Genomic DNA, 12,489 nt, shown 5'->3' on the forward strand with positions numbered 1-12,489 from the left:
GGAGTTTAAGGTGATATACATAACACTTCCTCCTACACACAAGAATGTTCCTGTGAGGAAGGTTGAGTGTCTAATTCCAAAAACTATCCAATACATTTCTGCGGCTTAGAGCACAACATCTTAACCAGCACATCACCCTTATTTACACATCCTGAATCACTTGTTTTATGGTTACAACAAGCTACTGTTCTGATATTCTGTGCAACCTATCCATAAGTATAAAGGTGTTACAAGAAATCTTTGCAGTTGTAATATATTTTATGATTTGGGGGCTCAAAGGTACACAAAGATAGGAAGCTTTTATCCATAAAATTAGTTCTATAATAATTATAATCCCTGATGATCCTACCTTGTGAAATGAATTTCTATACAATATTGACTTAACTGAAATAGGATTTATTTATTTATTTATTTATTAGTTTTTATAAACCGCCCTTCTCCCGAGGGACTCGGGGCGGTGTACAGAGGAAGGAAGGTATACAGATCGAACAATAAAAATAATAAGAAACACTAATGAACACAAACTGGGACCCCAATTAACGCTATCATGCCAGGCCAGCCTGCTGAAACAGGAAAGTTTTTAAGTCGCGACGGAAGGTACGGAGGTCAGGGGCCATCCGGATTTCTGTTGGTAAGGTGTTCCAGAGGGCTGGCGCACCCACTGAGAATGCCCTCCCCCTGGGGGCCACCAGCCGACATTCCTTGAGCGGTGGCACCCTGAGGAGGCCCTCTCTGTGGGAGCGCACAGGACGGTGGGGTGCTGACATCGGCAGAAGGTGCTCCCGAAGGTAGTCCGGACCCATGCCATGTAGGGCTTTGTAAGTCATCGTTAGCACCTTGAACTTCACACGGAAGGCAGCCGGAAGCCAGTGCAGCGCACGGAGGAGAGGTGTGATATGGGAGTATCGGGAGGCTCCCAAGAGTGTCCGTGCCGCCGCACTTTGCACCAGTTGAAGCTTCCGAGTGGATCTCAAGGGCAGCCCCATGTAGAGAGCGTTACAATAGTCTAGGCGAGATGTCACAAGGGCATGGGTGACTGTACGTAAGGAATCCAGGTCCAGATAAGGCCGTAGTTGGCGAATTAGTCGAACCCGGGAGAAGGCCCCCTTGGTCACAGCTCCAATGTGGTCTTCCAGGGAGAGCTGCGAGTCTAGGAGGACACCCAGGTTGCGGGCCCTATCAACAGGGGGAAGTAACTTGTCCCCAATGTTAAGCAGTGGGACGTTCTGAATCTCCTGGTTTCCCGGTACATACAGCCATTCAGTCTTGTCCGGGTTCAGTTGAAGCCTGTTTCTCCCCATCCATTCCCGGACCGCTTTCAGGCAGCGGGACATCACGTCTAGGGCATCACTGATATTGTTTGGAGTTGAGATAAAAAGCTGGGTGTCATCAGCATACTGATGGTACCCTACTCCAAAACTGCGAATGATCTCACCCAGCGGTTTCATGTAGATGTTGAACAGGAGAGGCGAGAGGACCGACCCCTGAGGGACTCCGCAAGCGAGAGGCCTCGGGGTCGACCTCTGTCCCCCTGTCAGCACCGACTGCGAGCGACCCTGGAGAAAGGAGGAGAACCAACGCAGAACCGTGCCTCCCACTCCCAGTCCCCTGAGGCGTCGCAGCAAGATACCATGGTCGATGGTATCGAAAGCCGCCGAGAGGTCTAATAAGACTAGGACAGAGGAATGGCCCCTGTCCCGGGCTCTCCAGAGATCATTCATCAGAGCGACCAATGCCGTCTCCGTGCTGTAGCCCGGCCTGAAACCCGATTGGTACGGGTCTAGATAAACCGCTTCATCCAGGATCTGAGGAAGTTGGTGCGCCACCACGCTCTCAACAACCTTCGCAAGGAAGCGAAGATTGGAGACTGGACGAAAGTTATTCAAAGAGGATGGGTCCAAGGTGGGCTTCTTGAGGAGAGGTCTCACCACCGCCTCCTTCAAGGCGGTGGGGAAGTGACCCTCACTCAGAGAAGCAGAGATGACCGCTAGGAACCAGCCTCGTGTCGCCTCTCGAGCTGCATAGGCCAGCCAGGAAGGGCACGGGTCCAGTAAGCATGTGGAGGAGCTTAACCTTCTCATAATCCTGTCCACTTCCTTAGGAGTTACAGGATCAAATTCTTCCCAGATGACGTCGACAAGACTGTCCATGTCTTGTTCTTCCATCTCAGCCCAGTTGGAGTCCAGACCAGTTCGAATCCGAGCGATTTTATCCAGCAGATATTGACCAAATTCCTCGGCTCGACCCTGCAAGGGTTCCTCCCTCACCTCTTGGTTTAATAGGGAGCGAGTCACCCTGAACAAGGCAGCTGGGCGATTATCTGCGGACGCGATGAGGGTGGAAAAGTAGTTGGATTTTGCCACCCTTATCGCAGCGAGATAAGACCTGGTGAGGATTCTTAGTCGCAATCGGTCGGATTCGGATCGACTGGACCTCCAACGGCTCTCTAGGCCCCGTCTCCGACGCTTCATCTCCCGGAGCTCCTCGGTGAACCATGGGGCTCGCTGGGATCTGCGCCGGGTCAGAGGCCGCAAGGGTACAACTCGGTCCAGAGCCTCCGTGGCTGCCTTTTCCCAGGCTTCCACTAAGGCTTCCGCCGAGCTGTGAGCAGGGGGTGCATGCGAGTCCCTAAGCGCTGCCTGGAACTTATCAGGGTCCATTAGGCGCCTAGGGCGGTACCATCTGACTGGCACCGTGCACCCACGGTGGGGGGTGGCAAGGGGGAAGTCTAGCCGCAGGAGGTGGTGATCGGTCCATGACAGGGGCGTAACAGTTGTGGCACCCCCACCGACATCATCACGCCACCGTCCAGACAAGAACACCAAGTCTGGGTTGTGGCCTCTCTCATGAGTCGGCCCAGAAATTATTTGCAACAGGTCCATGGCCGTCATGGAAGCCATGAACTCCCGAGCCAGTTCGGACGATCCTCCCAGGGACGGTAGATTAAAGTCGCCCAAGACCATGAGTCTTGGGAATTCAACCACCAACTCTGAGAGGACATCGAGTAGCTCGGGTAGGGCCGCCGCTGCACGATTAGGTGGTAGGTACGCCAGCAGCAGACCCAGCTGCGCCCCTGGGCCGAATCTCAGTAGGAGAGACTCACACCCGACCATCTGAGGGACGGTGGTCTCTCGCGGGCTAAGGGATTCCCTGATGATAACTGCCACTCCCCCGCCCCTCCCATGAGCCCGGGGCTGGTGCAGTACCTGGAAACCTGGCGGGCAGAGGTCAACCAGAGGAACACCCCCCTCTGGGCCCAGCCAGGTTTCCGTGATGCAGGCCAGGTCCGCATGCTCACTCTCCAATAGGTCACGAATGAGGTGAGCTTTGTTGGCTGCGGACCTTGCATTCAGGTAGACCAGCCTCAGCATGGGAGGGTGCGCACCTTTGCTCCCGGGTCCTCCGGGGGAGAACAGAGGGTCGGAGCGTCTCACCGCCTTTACAGAGCGGAGATGACACTCCCGGTGACGATACGGCCCTCTGTCTGTGCACCTTCTGCCATTCCCCACCATCCTAGGGATGGGACGTTCGTCAGTACGCCACTGGGTGTTATCGGCGACTGGCCCTCGTTGTACGCCGTCGCGAACGGCCGTGGGCCTGGCATGCGTTATGGTGGCTGGAAGGTGTGCCTTTCCCGCGCAACCATAGTCTCCTCCCTCCCCCCTCCCTAACCCCACAAAAAACTTAGCTAAGAACTTAATCAGGGGCCTCTTGATGGGAATGTGCTGGAGGCCCCTGACCCTGCCCGGCCATCTCTCAGAGGCCCAGTGGTTGGGCCCGTCATCAAGATTGGATGTGATGAAGGCGGGTCGCACCCAGGAGAGTGGGGAACCCCTGAGGGCGTGCAGTGCTATGCTAGAGTATTGAACGGGCATAGTCACAGGTGGTTCCGGGAAGGCTGTCCCCTGGATGGTGAATTTGCAGGAGGGTCGAGCCGGGTAGGTGCGTATCTGGATCGTCGCCCTGCCACTGCCACTTGGCCGGGCGAACCCCCAGAAGCAGGCCACTCCTCATCCTCTCACGATGGGTTGTGTCTCTGCTTCCGGAGGTGGTCCAGAACGTACTCTGGGTGAGGCATACCCCATAGAGCTCTCACCACTATGGGGTAGCAGGTGTATGGCCCAGCCACTCTGCCACCGTGGCTAGCACCCAGGCCCGTTATGTCCTGTGGGGAGAGAATGGGCAAAGATGGGTGAGAATGGGCAGAAGGCAGGATGGAGGGATCCATTAATTGGCGTCAGCTCCGGTGGTTCAGCCGCCCCAAACAGTTCCCTCCCTGATCCTCTGGGCGTTGTTCCCGGCCGCAGTTCCATGGCCCCTATTGGTTGGGGACCGTCCAGAGCGTGGCATCTCAGAGGTACGGGAGACCCTGGTGTCATGCCCCTGGTGTTGCCGTCTCCGATCAAGATGTTTCGAGGAGGTGGGTCGGGCCGTCGCCTCCATTGTCCAGCGTCTCCTTTGGTGCGCATCTTTCGGAGGCACCGCCGTCCAGGGGCAGCCCACGGTGGTCGAGACGCCGCACCGCTGCTCTTACCGCCGAAGATGCCGCCGCCACCCGGGAGCCGGTCAGGGGCAGAGCAGAGCCTTCGGCCCCTCCTGTATGGCTGCGAGGGCTGCCGTGGTCCAGGGTTGTTGTGGTCCAGGGGCGGGTCTCTCACCTCCGGCGCCGCCGATGCCTCCGCCTCCGCCACCCGGCTGGTCCAGCTGGTCCGCGGCGTCTCCGCTGATAACCTGGAGACGCCGCCGTCGCCCGGGAGCCGGTGGGGGGGGGGCCGGGGCAGAGCAGAGCCTCCGGCCCCTCCTGGATGGCTGCGACGGCTGCCGTGGTCCAGGGGCGGGTCTCTCACCTCCGGCGCCGATGCCTTCGCCTCCGCCACCCAGCTGGTCCAGCTGGTGCCGCCGTCGCCCGGGAGCCGGTGGGGGGGGGGCGGGGCAGAGCAGAGCCTCCGGCCCCTCCTGGATGGCTGCGACGGCTGCCGTGGTCCAGGGGCGGGTCTCTCACCTCCGGCGCCGCCGATGCCTTCGCCTCCGCCACCCAGCTGGTCCAGCTGGTCCGCGGCGTCTCCGCTGATAACCTGGAGACGCCGCCGTCGCCCGGGAGCCTGTGGGGGGGCCGGGGCAGAGCAGAGCCTCCGGCCCCTCCTCGATGGCCAGGGGGGGGGGCTGGAGGCGCCCCGCCGCCACCGCCATCGCCGTTGCCAGCGTCCCTGGATCCACGACCAGCCTGGGGGCTTGAAAAAAAAAAATCGTTGCCGCAGCCGCTGCCATCCTTCCCGCCGGGGCCTCCGCCGCACAGCTGATCGGCGGAGGCGCCGCCCTTGCTCAGCAGTTGACAGCGGCAGAGGCAGGGCGGAGGGTGCTGGCTCCGTTATAACGGTCGCCAGCGGCCCAGGCGGCGGGGCAGGGGTGTCCTGGCACCCCTGCAGTTGTTCCGGGAGGCAGCGGGCGGCATAGTTACCCAGCTGTTTTGCCCGAAATTCTTGCCCCACCCCAGGGGTCCATTGACGTCCCTGGGGGGCTCCTGGGGGGACGCCTTACTGTTGGGGGCTACGGAGCTCTCCCCAGCGCGTCCGCCATCTTCGGAGCCGGCAAAAAAAAAAAAAAAAAAAAAAAAAAAATTTGCTGAAATTATATAAAAAATTCCCAGTGTATTATAGATGCAATATCAATGTTGGGTTGTTGTTTTTTTTTTAAAAAAAGTAGACAAATGTAATCATTTATTGAATATTTAGATCCAATCACTCTAATATCCAGGATACTGGATATTTAAAATAAATGAAACAAAAGCAGTATCAAAATAGACCCTTATACTATCTTATAGATGAAAAGTAAAAATATAAAGTAAAATCATTCGTGGTTTCACACTACTTTTATTAGATATTTGTCATTTCATTAAAAACAAACGTCTACTAGGGTTTATAAAGCTATATAAAAATCCTGCCTTTTGTATGTTATTTTTTCGCTGATTTTTGGCAAAGAAACTGCCCTTCATATTTTATGAGTCCCATCCTTGACAGCAGGAAAATTAGGCAAAAATTAGTAGTAGTTTTGCTGTCACCATGGATTGAAATGGCAAAAAAATCTTCCTGCCTTCAGCCTGGTTGTAAATCCTAGGAAGACAATATGTCCAAATTTGGAGAAAAAGAAGAAAAATACATTAGTAGCAAAGTATTTCTCATTTAAATTGTGGAGTCTTTGCAGATTTAAGCAGACAATTCATAGAAATGTTGTTGTTGTTGTTGTTGTTGTTAGCTGCGAAGTCGTGTCCGACCCATCGCGACCCTATGGACAACATTCCTCCAGGCCTTCCTGTCTTCTACCATCTTCTGGAGTCCATTTAAGCTCACGCCTACTGCTTCAGTGACTCCATCCAGCCACCTCATTCTCTGTCGTCCCCTTCTTCTATTGCCCTCGATCTTTCCCAGCATTAGGCTCTTCTCCAGTGAGTCCTTCCTTCTCATTAGGTGGCCAAAGTATTTGAGTTTTAGCTTCAGGATCTGGCCTTCTAAAGAGCAGTCAGGATTGATCTCCTCTAGGACTGACCGGTTTGATCGCCTTGCGGTCCAAGGGACTCGCAGGAGTCTTCTCCAGCACCATAGTTCAAAGGCCTCAATTCTTTGGCGCTCAGCCTTTCTTATGGTCCAACTTTCACTGCCATACATTGCAACTGGGAAGACCATAGCCTTGACTATACGCACTTTTGTTGACAGGGTGATGTCTCTGCTTTTTAGTGTGCTGTCTAGATTTGCCATGGCTTTCCTCCCCAGGAGCAAGCGTCTTTTAATTTCTTGGCTACAGTCCCCATCTGCAGTGATCTTGGAGCCCAGGAAAACAAAATCTGTCACTACCTCCATTTCTTCCCCATCTATTTGCCAGGAATTGAGAGGGCCAGATGCCATGATCTTGGTTTTCTTAATGTTAAGTTTCAACCCAAGTTTTGCACTCTCCTTCTTCACCCGCAACAAGAGGCTCTTTAGTTCTTCTTCACTTTCTGCCATTAGAGTGGTATCATCTGCGTATCTTAGGTTGTTGATATTTCTTCCGGCAATCTTAATTCCAACTTTTGATTCATCTAGCCCTGCCTTTCTCATGATGTGCTCTGCATATAAGTTAAATAGGCAGGGCGACAGTATACAGCCTTGCCGGACTCCTTTCCCAATTTTGAACCAATCAGTGGTTCCGTGTCCAGTTCTCACTGTTGCTTCTTGACCCGCATATAGGTTTCTCAAGAGACAAATAAGATGGTCTGGTACTCCCATCTCTTTAAGAACTTGCCACAGTTTGTTATGATCCACACAGTCAAAGGCTTTAGCATAGTCAATGAAGCAGAAGTAGATGTTTTTCTGGAACTCCCTAGCTTTCTCCATGATCCAGCGTATGTTGGCAATTTGATCTCTAGTTCCTCTGCCTCTTCGAAATCCTGCCTGTACTTCTGGTAGTTCTCGATCCACATACTGCTGAAGTCTAGCTTGTAGGATTTTAAGCATGACTTTACTAGCATGAGAAATGAGTGCAATGGTGCGATAGTTTGAACATTCTTTGGCACTGCCTTTCTTTGGAATTGGAATGTAAACTGATCTTTTCCAATCCTGTGGCCACTGTTGAGTTTTCCAAATTTGCTGGCAAATTGAGTGTAGCACTTTTACTGCATCGTCTTTTAAGATTTTGAATAGCTCAGCTGGAATACTGTCACCTCCACTAGCTTTGTTGTTGCTCAGCTTTTCTAAGGCCCACTTCACCTCACATTCTAGGATGTCTGGCTCGAGGTCAGTGACCACCTCATTGTGATTATCTGGGACGTTAAGCTCATTCTTGTATAGTTCTTCTGTGTAATTTTGCCACCTCTTCTTAATCTCTTCTGCCTCTGTTAGGTCCCTGCCATTTTGGTCCTTTATCATGCCCATTTTTGCATGAAACGTTCCCTTCATCTCTCCAATTTTCTTGAAAAGATCTCTGGTCCTCCCTATTCTATTGTTTTCTTCTATTTCTTTGCACTGTTCATTTAAGAAGGCATTCTTATCTCTTCTAGCTATTCTCTGGAATTCTGCATTCAATTGGGCATATCTATGTTTTTCTCCCTTGCCTTTCGCTTCCCTCCTTTCCTCAGCTATTTGCAAAGCTTCCTCAGACAGCCATTTTGCTTTCTTGCATTTCTTTTTCTTTGGGATGGTTTTGGTTGCTACCTGTTGTACAATGTCGCGAACCTCTGTCCATAGTTCTTCAGGCACTCTGTCTATCAGATCTAATTCCTTAAATCTATTTGTCACCTCTACTGTATATTCAACAGGGATATGATTTAATTCATACCTGAGTGGCCTAGTGCTTTTCCCTACTTTCTTCAGTTTAAGCCTAAACTTTGCAAGGAGAAGCTCATGGTCTGAGCCACAGTCAGCTCCTGGTCTTGTTTTTACCGACTGTATAGAGCTTCTCCATCTTTGGCTGCAGAGCATATAGTCAATCTGATTTCTGTGTTGACCGTCTGGTGATGTCCATGTGTAGAGCCGTCTCTTGGGTTGTTGGAAAAGAGTGTTTGCTATGACCATCGTATTCTCTTGACAAAATTCTATCAGCCTGTGCCCTGCTTCATTTTGTACTCCAAGGCCAAACTTGCCTGTTATTCCAGTTATCTTTTGGCTTCCTACTTTAGCATTCCAATCCCCCATGATGATAAGGACATCATTTTTTGGTGTTACTTCTCTAAGGTGCTGTAGGGCTTCATAGAACCGGTCAATTTCATCCTCTTCAGCACTGGTGGTTGGGGCATAGACTTGGACTACTGTGATATTGAATGGTTTGCCTTGGATTCGAACTGAGATCATTCTGTCATTTTGAGGATTGTATCCCAGTATTGATTTTCCTACTCTTTTATTGACTATGAAGGCTACTCCATTTCTTCTGAGGGATTCTTGCCCGCAGTAGTATACCTGATGGTCATCTGAATTAAATTCACCCATTCCTGTCCATTTTAGTTCGCTGATACCTAAGATGTCGATGTTCAGTCTTGTCATCTCTTGTTTGACCACGTCCAGCTTTCCTTGATTCATGGATCTTACATTCCAGGTTCCTATGGAGAAAAAATCTTTACAGCATCGGACTTTCCTTTCACCACCAGACATATCCACAGCTGAGCGTCCTTTCGGCTTTGGCCCAGTCGCTTCATTCTTTCTGGCGCTACTAGTACTAGCCCTCTGCTCTTCCCCAGTAGCATATTGGACGCCTTCCGACCTGAGGGGCTCATCTTCCAGCGTCATATCGTTTTGCCTTTTGGTACTGTCCATAGGGTTTTCATGGCAAAGATACTGGAGTGGGTTGCCATTTCCTTCTCCAGTGGATCACGTTTTGTCAGAACTCTCAGCTATGACCTGTCCGTCTTGGGTGGCCCTGCACGGCATAGCTCATAGCTTCATTGAATTACGCAAGCCCCTTCGCCACAACAAGGCAGTAATCCATGAAGGGGATAGAAATGTTAGGCTCCCTAAAAACTAAAGTGTGCAAGCCCCATTTTCCTTGGGTTGAGTTCATATATTAGGCAGGTTCTAGTGAAGGTTTGATTTTCCTGAAATCAAAGGGTAAAAGATGCTTCTATTTAGATAGAGAATACACCGACACACACATACAATTACACCAGGGTCATACAGCTCTCAAGCCCACTAAACAGAATGGGGGCAGAGTTAAAAGAGGTATCAGCCTAGAATCCATACACAGCCACAAGTAAACTAAGTTCAACCCCTCTTGAATTCCATTGACCATTATCTAATCCCAATGAGGTGCTAACCATGAGTTGAGAATATTCCCAGGCACAGGCATAAATCAGTTTAATTAGACCTTTGCGTGTGGACATGATCTTTGGCGCCTGACACAGATTTAACACAAGGTACATGCCTAATTAATTATGGATCAATTAAGAAAATGTAGCACAATATATGACCCTAGCTGTTCTCAGATGGGGAAATCTAATTCAGCATCAACTCCTATCAGTCAGTGCTAGCACAGCCAAGGATGAGGGACATGTAAGCCACCATCATCATCTGGAAATTCCCCATCCCTGGCCTAAACTCATTAAATAACCTCCAGGTAACTGTCATTGTTGTGAAATGCCCTTAGGAGGCAGCATATACTGACTACCTGGGGGGAGAAAAACGGTGAATGAGAGTGAGTCATGTGAATGAGTTTACTAGCTATTCTGTCTCTTGAGCTCCTGCTGAACTGTAGTGACACCTCCTGGTAAGAAACCAGAAGAAACCACCTTCTGGTTGAGGTGGGGGAAGTTATTTTGGCATTAACTTCTTGTAGAACTTCTGAATTTTTCTTCTACATTTGTCTCCTTCCACCCACACCCCCATCAAACAAACCACCATCTGATGAGGGCCAAATGGTGTTTTCTTCCAAACTTGAACATACAGCACAAGTTACACAGAAATCTGGCAATCCTCCAAAGTCATAAGTATCTGAGAATGGTAACAGAATATATTAAAACACACAGAGAGAAATAAACACAGCCCGTGTTTAAAATTAGCAATGGCTTTGGGGTATTGCAAAATTTATGATATTATCTGCAACATATTTTGAAAGTAAGTAATAGAGATCGCACTAAAATCCCCCCCCCATCTTGCTTGCCGCAAAAAAAAAATTCTCGCAAGGGACGTGTTTATCTGGAAATATCATTCGCATTCATGCATTTAAATTGGAGAGGTTGACATACATAGCTATAAAAACAATACTTAATGCAAGAAGAGAAGAATAGTGTTATTTGCAGTATGTGTGCCAAAAATGCCAACAGGTTCAACCTCTGACATAGGCAGTATGTTGGATATGAGTTATTTGTAAAACTGATAAAGGTGGGAAATAAATAAATAAATAAATAAATAAATAAATAAATAAATAAATAAATAAATAAATAAATAAATATCAAGGAAATCAGGTAAGTGACGGGAAAAAGAAAAAGAACCGTCTGTTTCAAACTTTGCAAAGTAGATGGGTTCTTGGCTAGTTTGTCTACATCTAGCAATAGCACTTATATACCACTTTACAGTGCTTTAAAGCCCTCTCTAAGCGGTTTACAGAGTCGTCATATTGCCCCCAACAATCTGGGTCCTCATTTTACTGACCTCGGAATGATTTGAAGGCGGAGTCAACCAGGAGCCAGTCAGGATCGAACTGCTGGCAGTGGGTAGTGTTAGGCTGCAATACTGCATTCTAGCCACTGCACCACCACGGCTCTATGTTTACACCAACTGAGGTGTCAACTTCTTAAGATTCCTTTTAAAAATGGGAAGGAGGGAAGAACAGTTTCCACCAGCCCTTTCCCACCTATTTCAGGTAGGTTTTTCACTACAAGGTTAAAACAGGCACGAGGCCCAGAGATCACTTCTCTTGTTTTCAGGGCTTTTTTTGTCATAGAACGCTCAGAACGGAGTTCCGGCACCTTTTTTGGATGGAACCTTATAGCGTAGGCAAGGTGGGTTGTATGAGATGTGTGTTCCGGCACCTTTTTTTTTTTACAAAAAAAGCACTGCTTGATTTTCACCCAAAGGTGAAATATACTTGTACTTCCCATTATTGCAGGGCGTGACCCAGTTTGAAATCCAACATTTGAACATCCAAAGAAAGCCGGGGGGGGGGGGAAGCCGTTTAAACGGTAAGGGGAAGAAGGAAGCCCTTAAATGCAATGGCTGAGTGGGGGAAAAAAATGTAGATCTCTCAAAAAGCAGATTCCAGAAGGGCTGCTGTCTATCCGAACACTGCCAAGTTGTGAACGAACTAAGTGTGGTCAACTAATTAGGTTTTTCTGATGTTGATGGCTCTGTTTGTTAGATACAGCCACTAACATTTTCATGCATTCAATTTTTTTTTTAAGTGTGGGGGACAGATTTTGGCTTCTCCAGATCAGGCAATTAGGGTGTTTTGAAAGTATTTTGCACATCCGGCAAGGCAACCGAGAACATTCGTTTGACAGTCACAGCCTTCCAGAGCTGAACTGTCTGCCAGTGCATAAAAACAGTGAGAACATGTTAAGCAAAGCTCCCAGTAAAGGCACATCTGTTGAACGACATGCCGCAGAGAATTCAAAGCAAGGCAAGGCGATCCAAAGTGATGTAACACTTCTTCGAAAAAGCAAGTTAAAAAAACAAACCCACCAAAACCCTTCCTTCTTCTGTCACATGCCAATCCAAAAGTCTAATTGGAGACCAATTTCTGCAAGTTTTAAAGCACAGACAACATTTTAAAAATCTCAATCTGGCCACACATGGAATCAAGTTAAGTTACCATATAACGAGATGAGGGGAGCAAGGTGTGTGTGTGTGTGTGTGTGTGTGTGTAGAGGGAAGGGGGGGGGAATTTAGCAAATTGACTGCTAGCATAAAATGCTAAATGTTTTTCTTGCAAATAAAAATGTTTATGGGATTTAAATGCACTGGATTTTTTTTCCTTCTGTTTTCCTTTCAGTGATTGAGGTATGCATTTGCAGGCTATTTTCTCATTTTATTT

Source organism: Vipera berus (assembly GCF_964194415.1).
Source record: "Vipera berus genome assembly, chromosome: 12".
NCBI lineage: Eukaryota > Metazoa > Chordata > Lepidosauria > Squamata > Viperidae > Vipera > Vipera berus.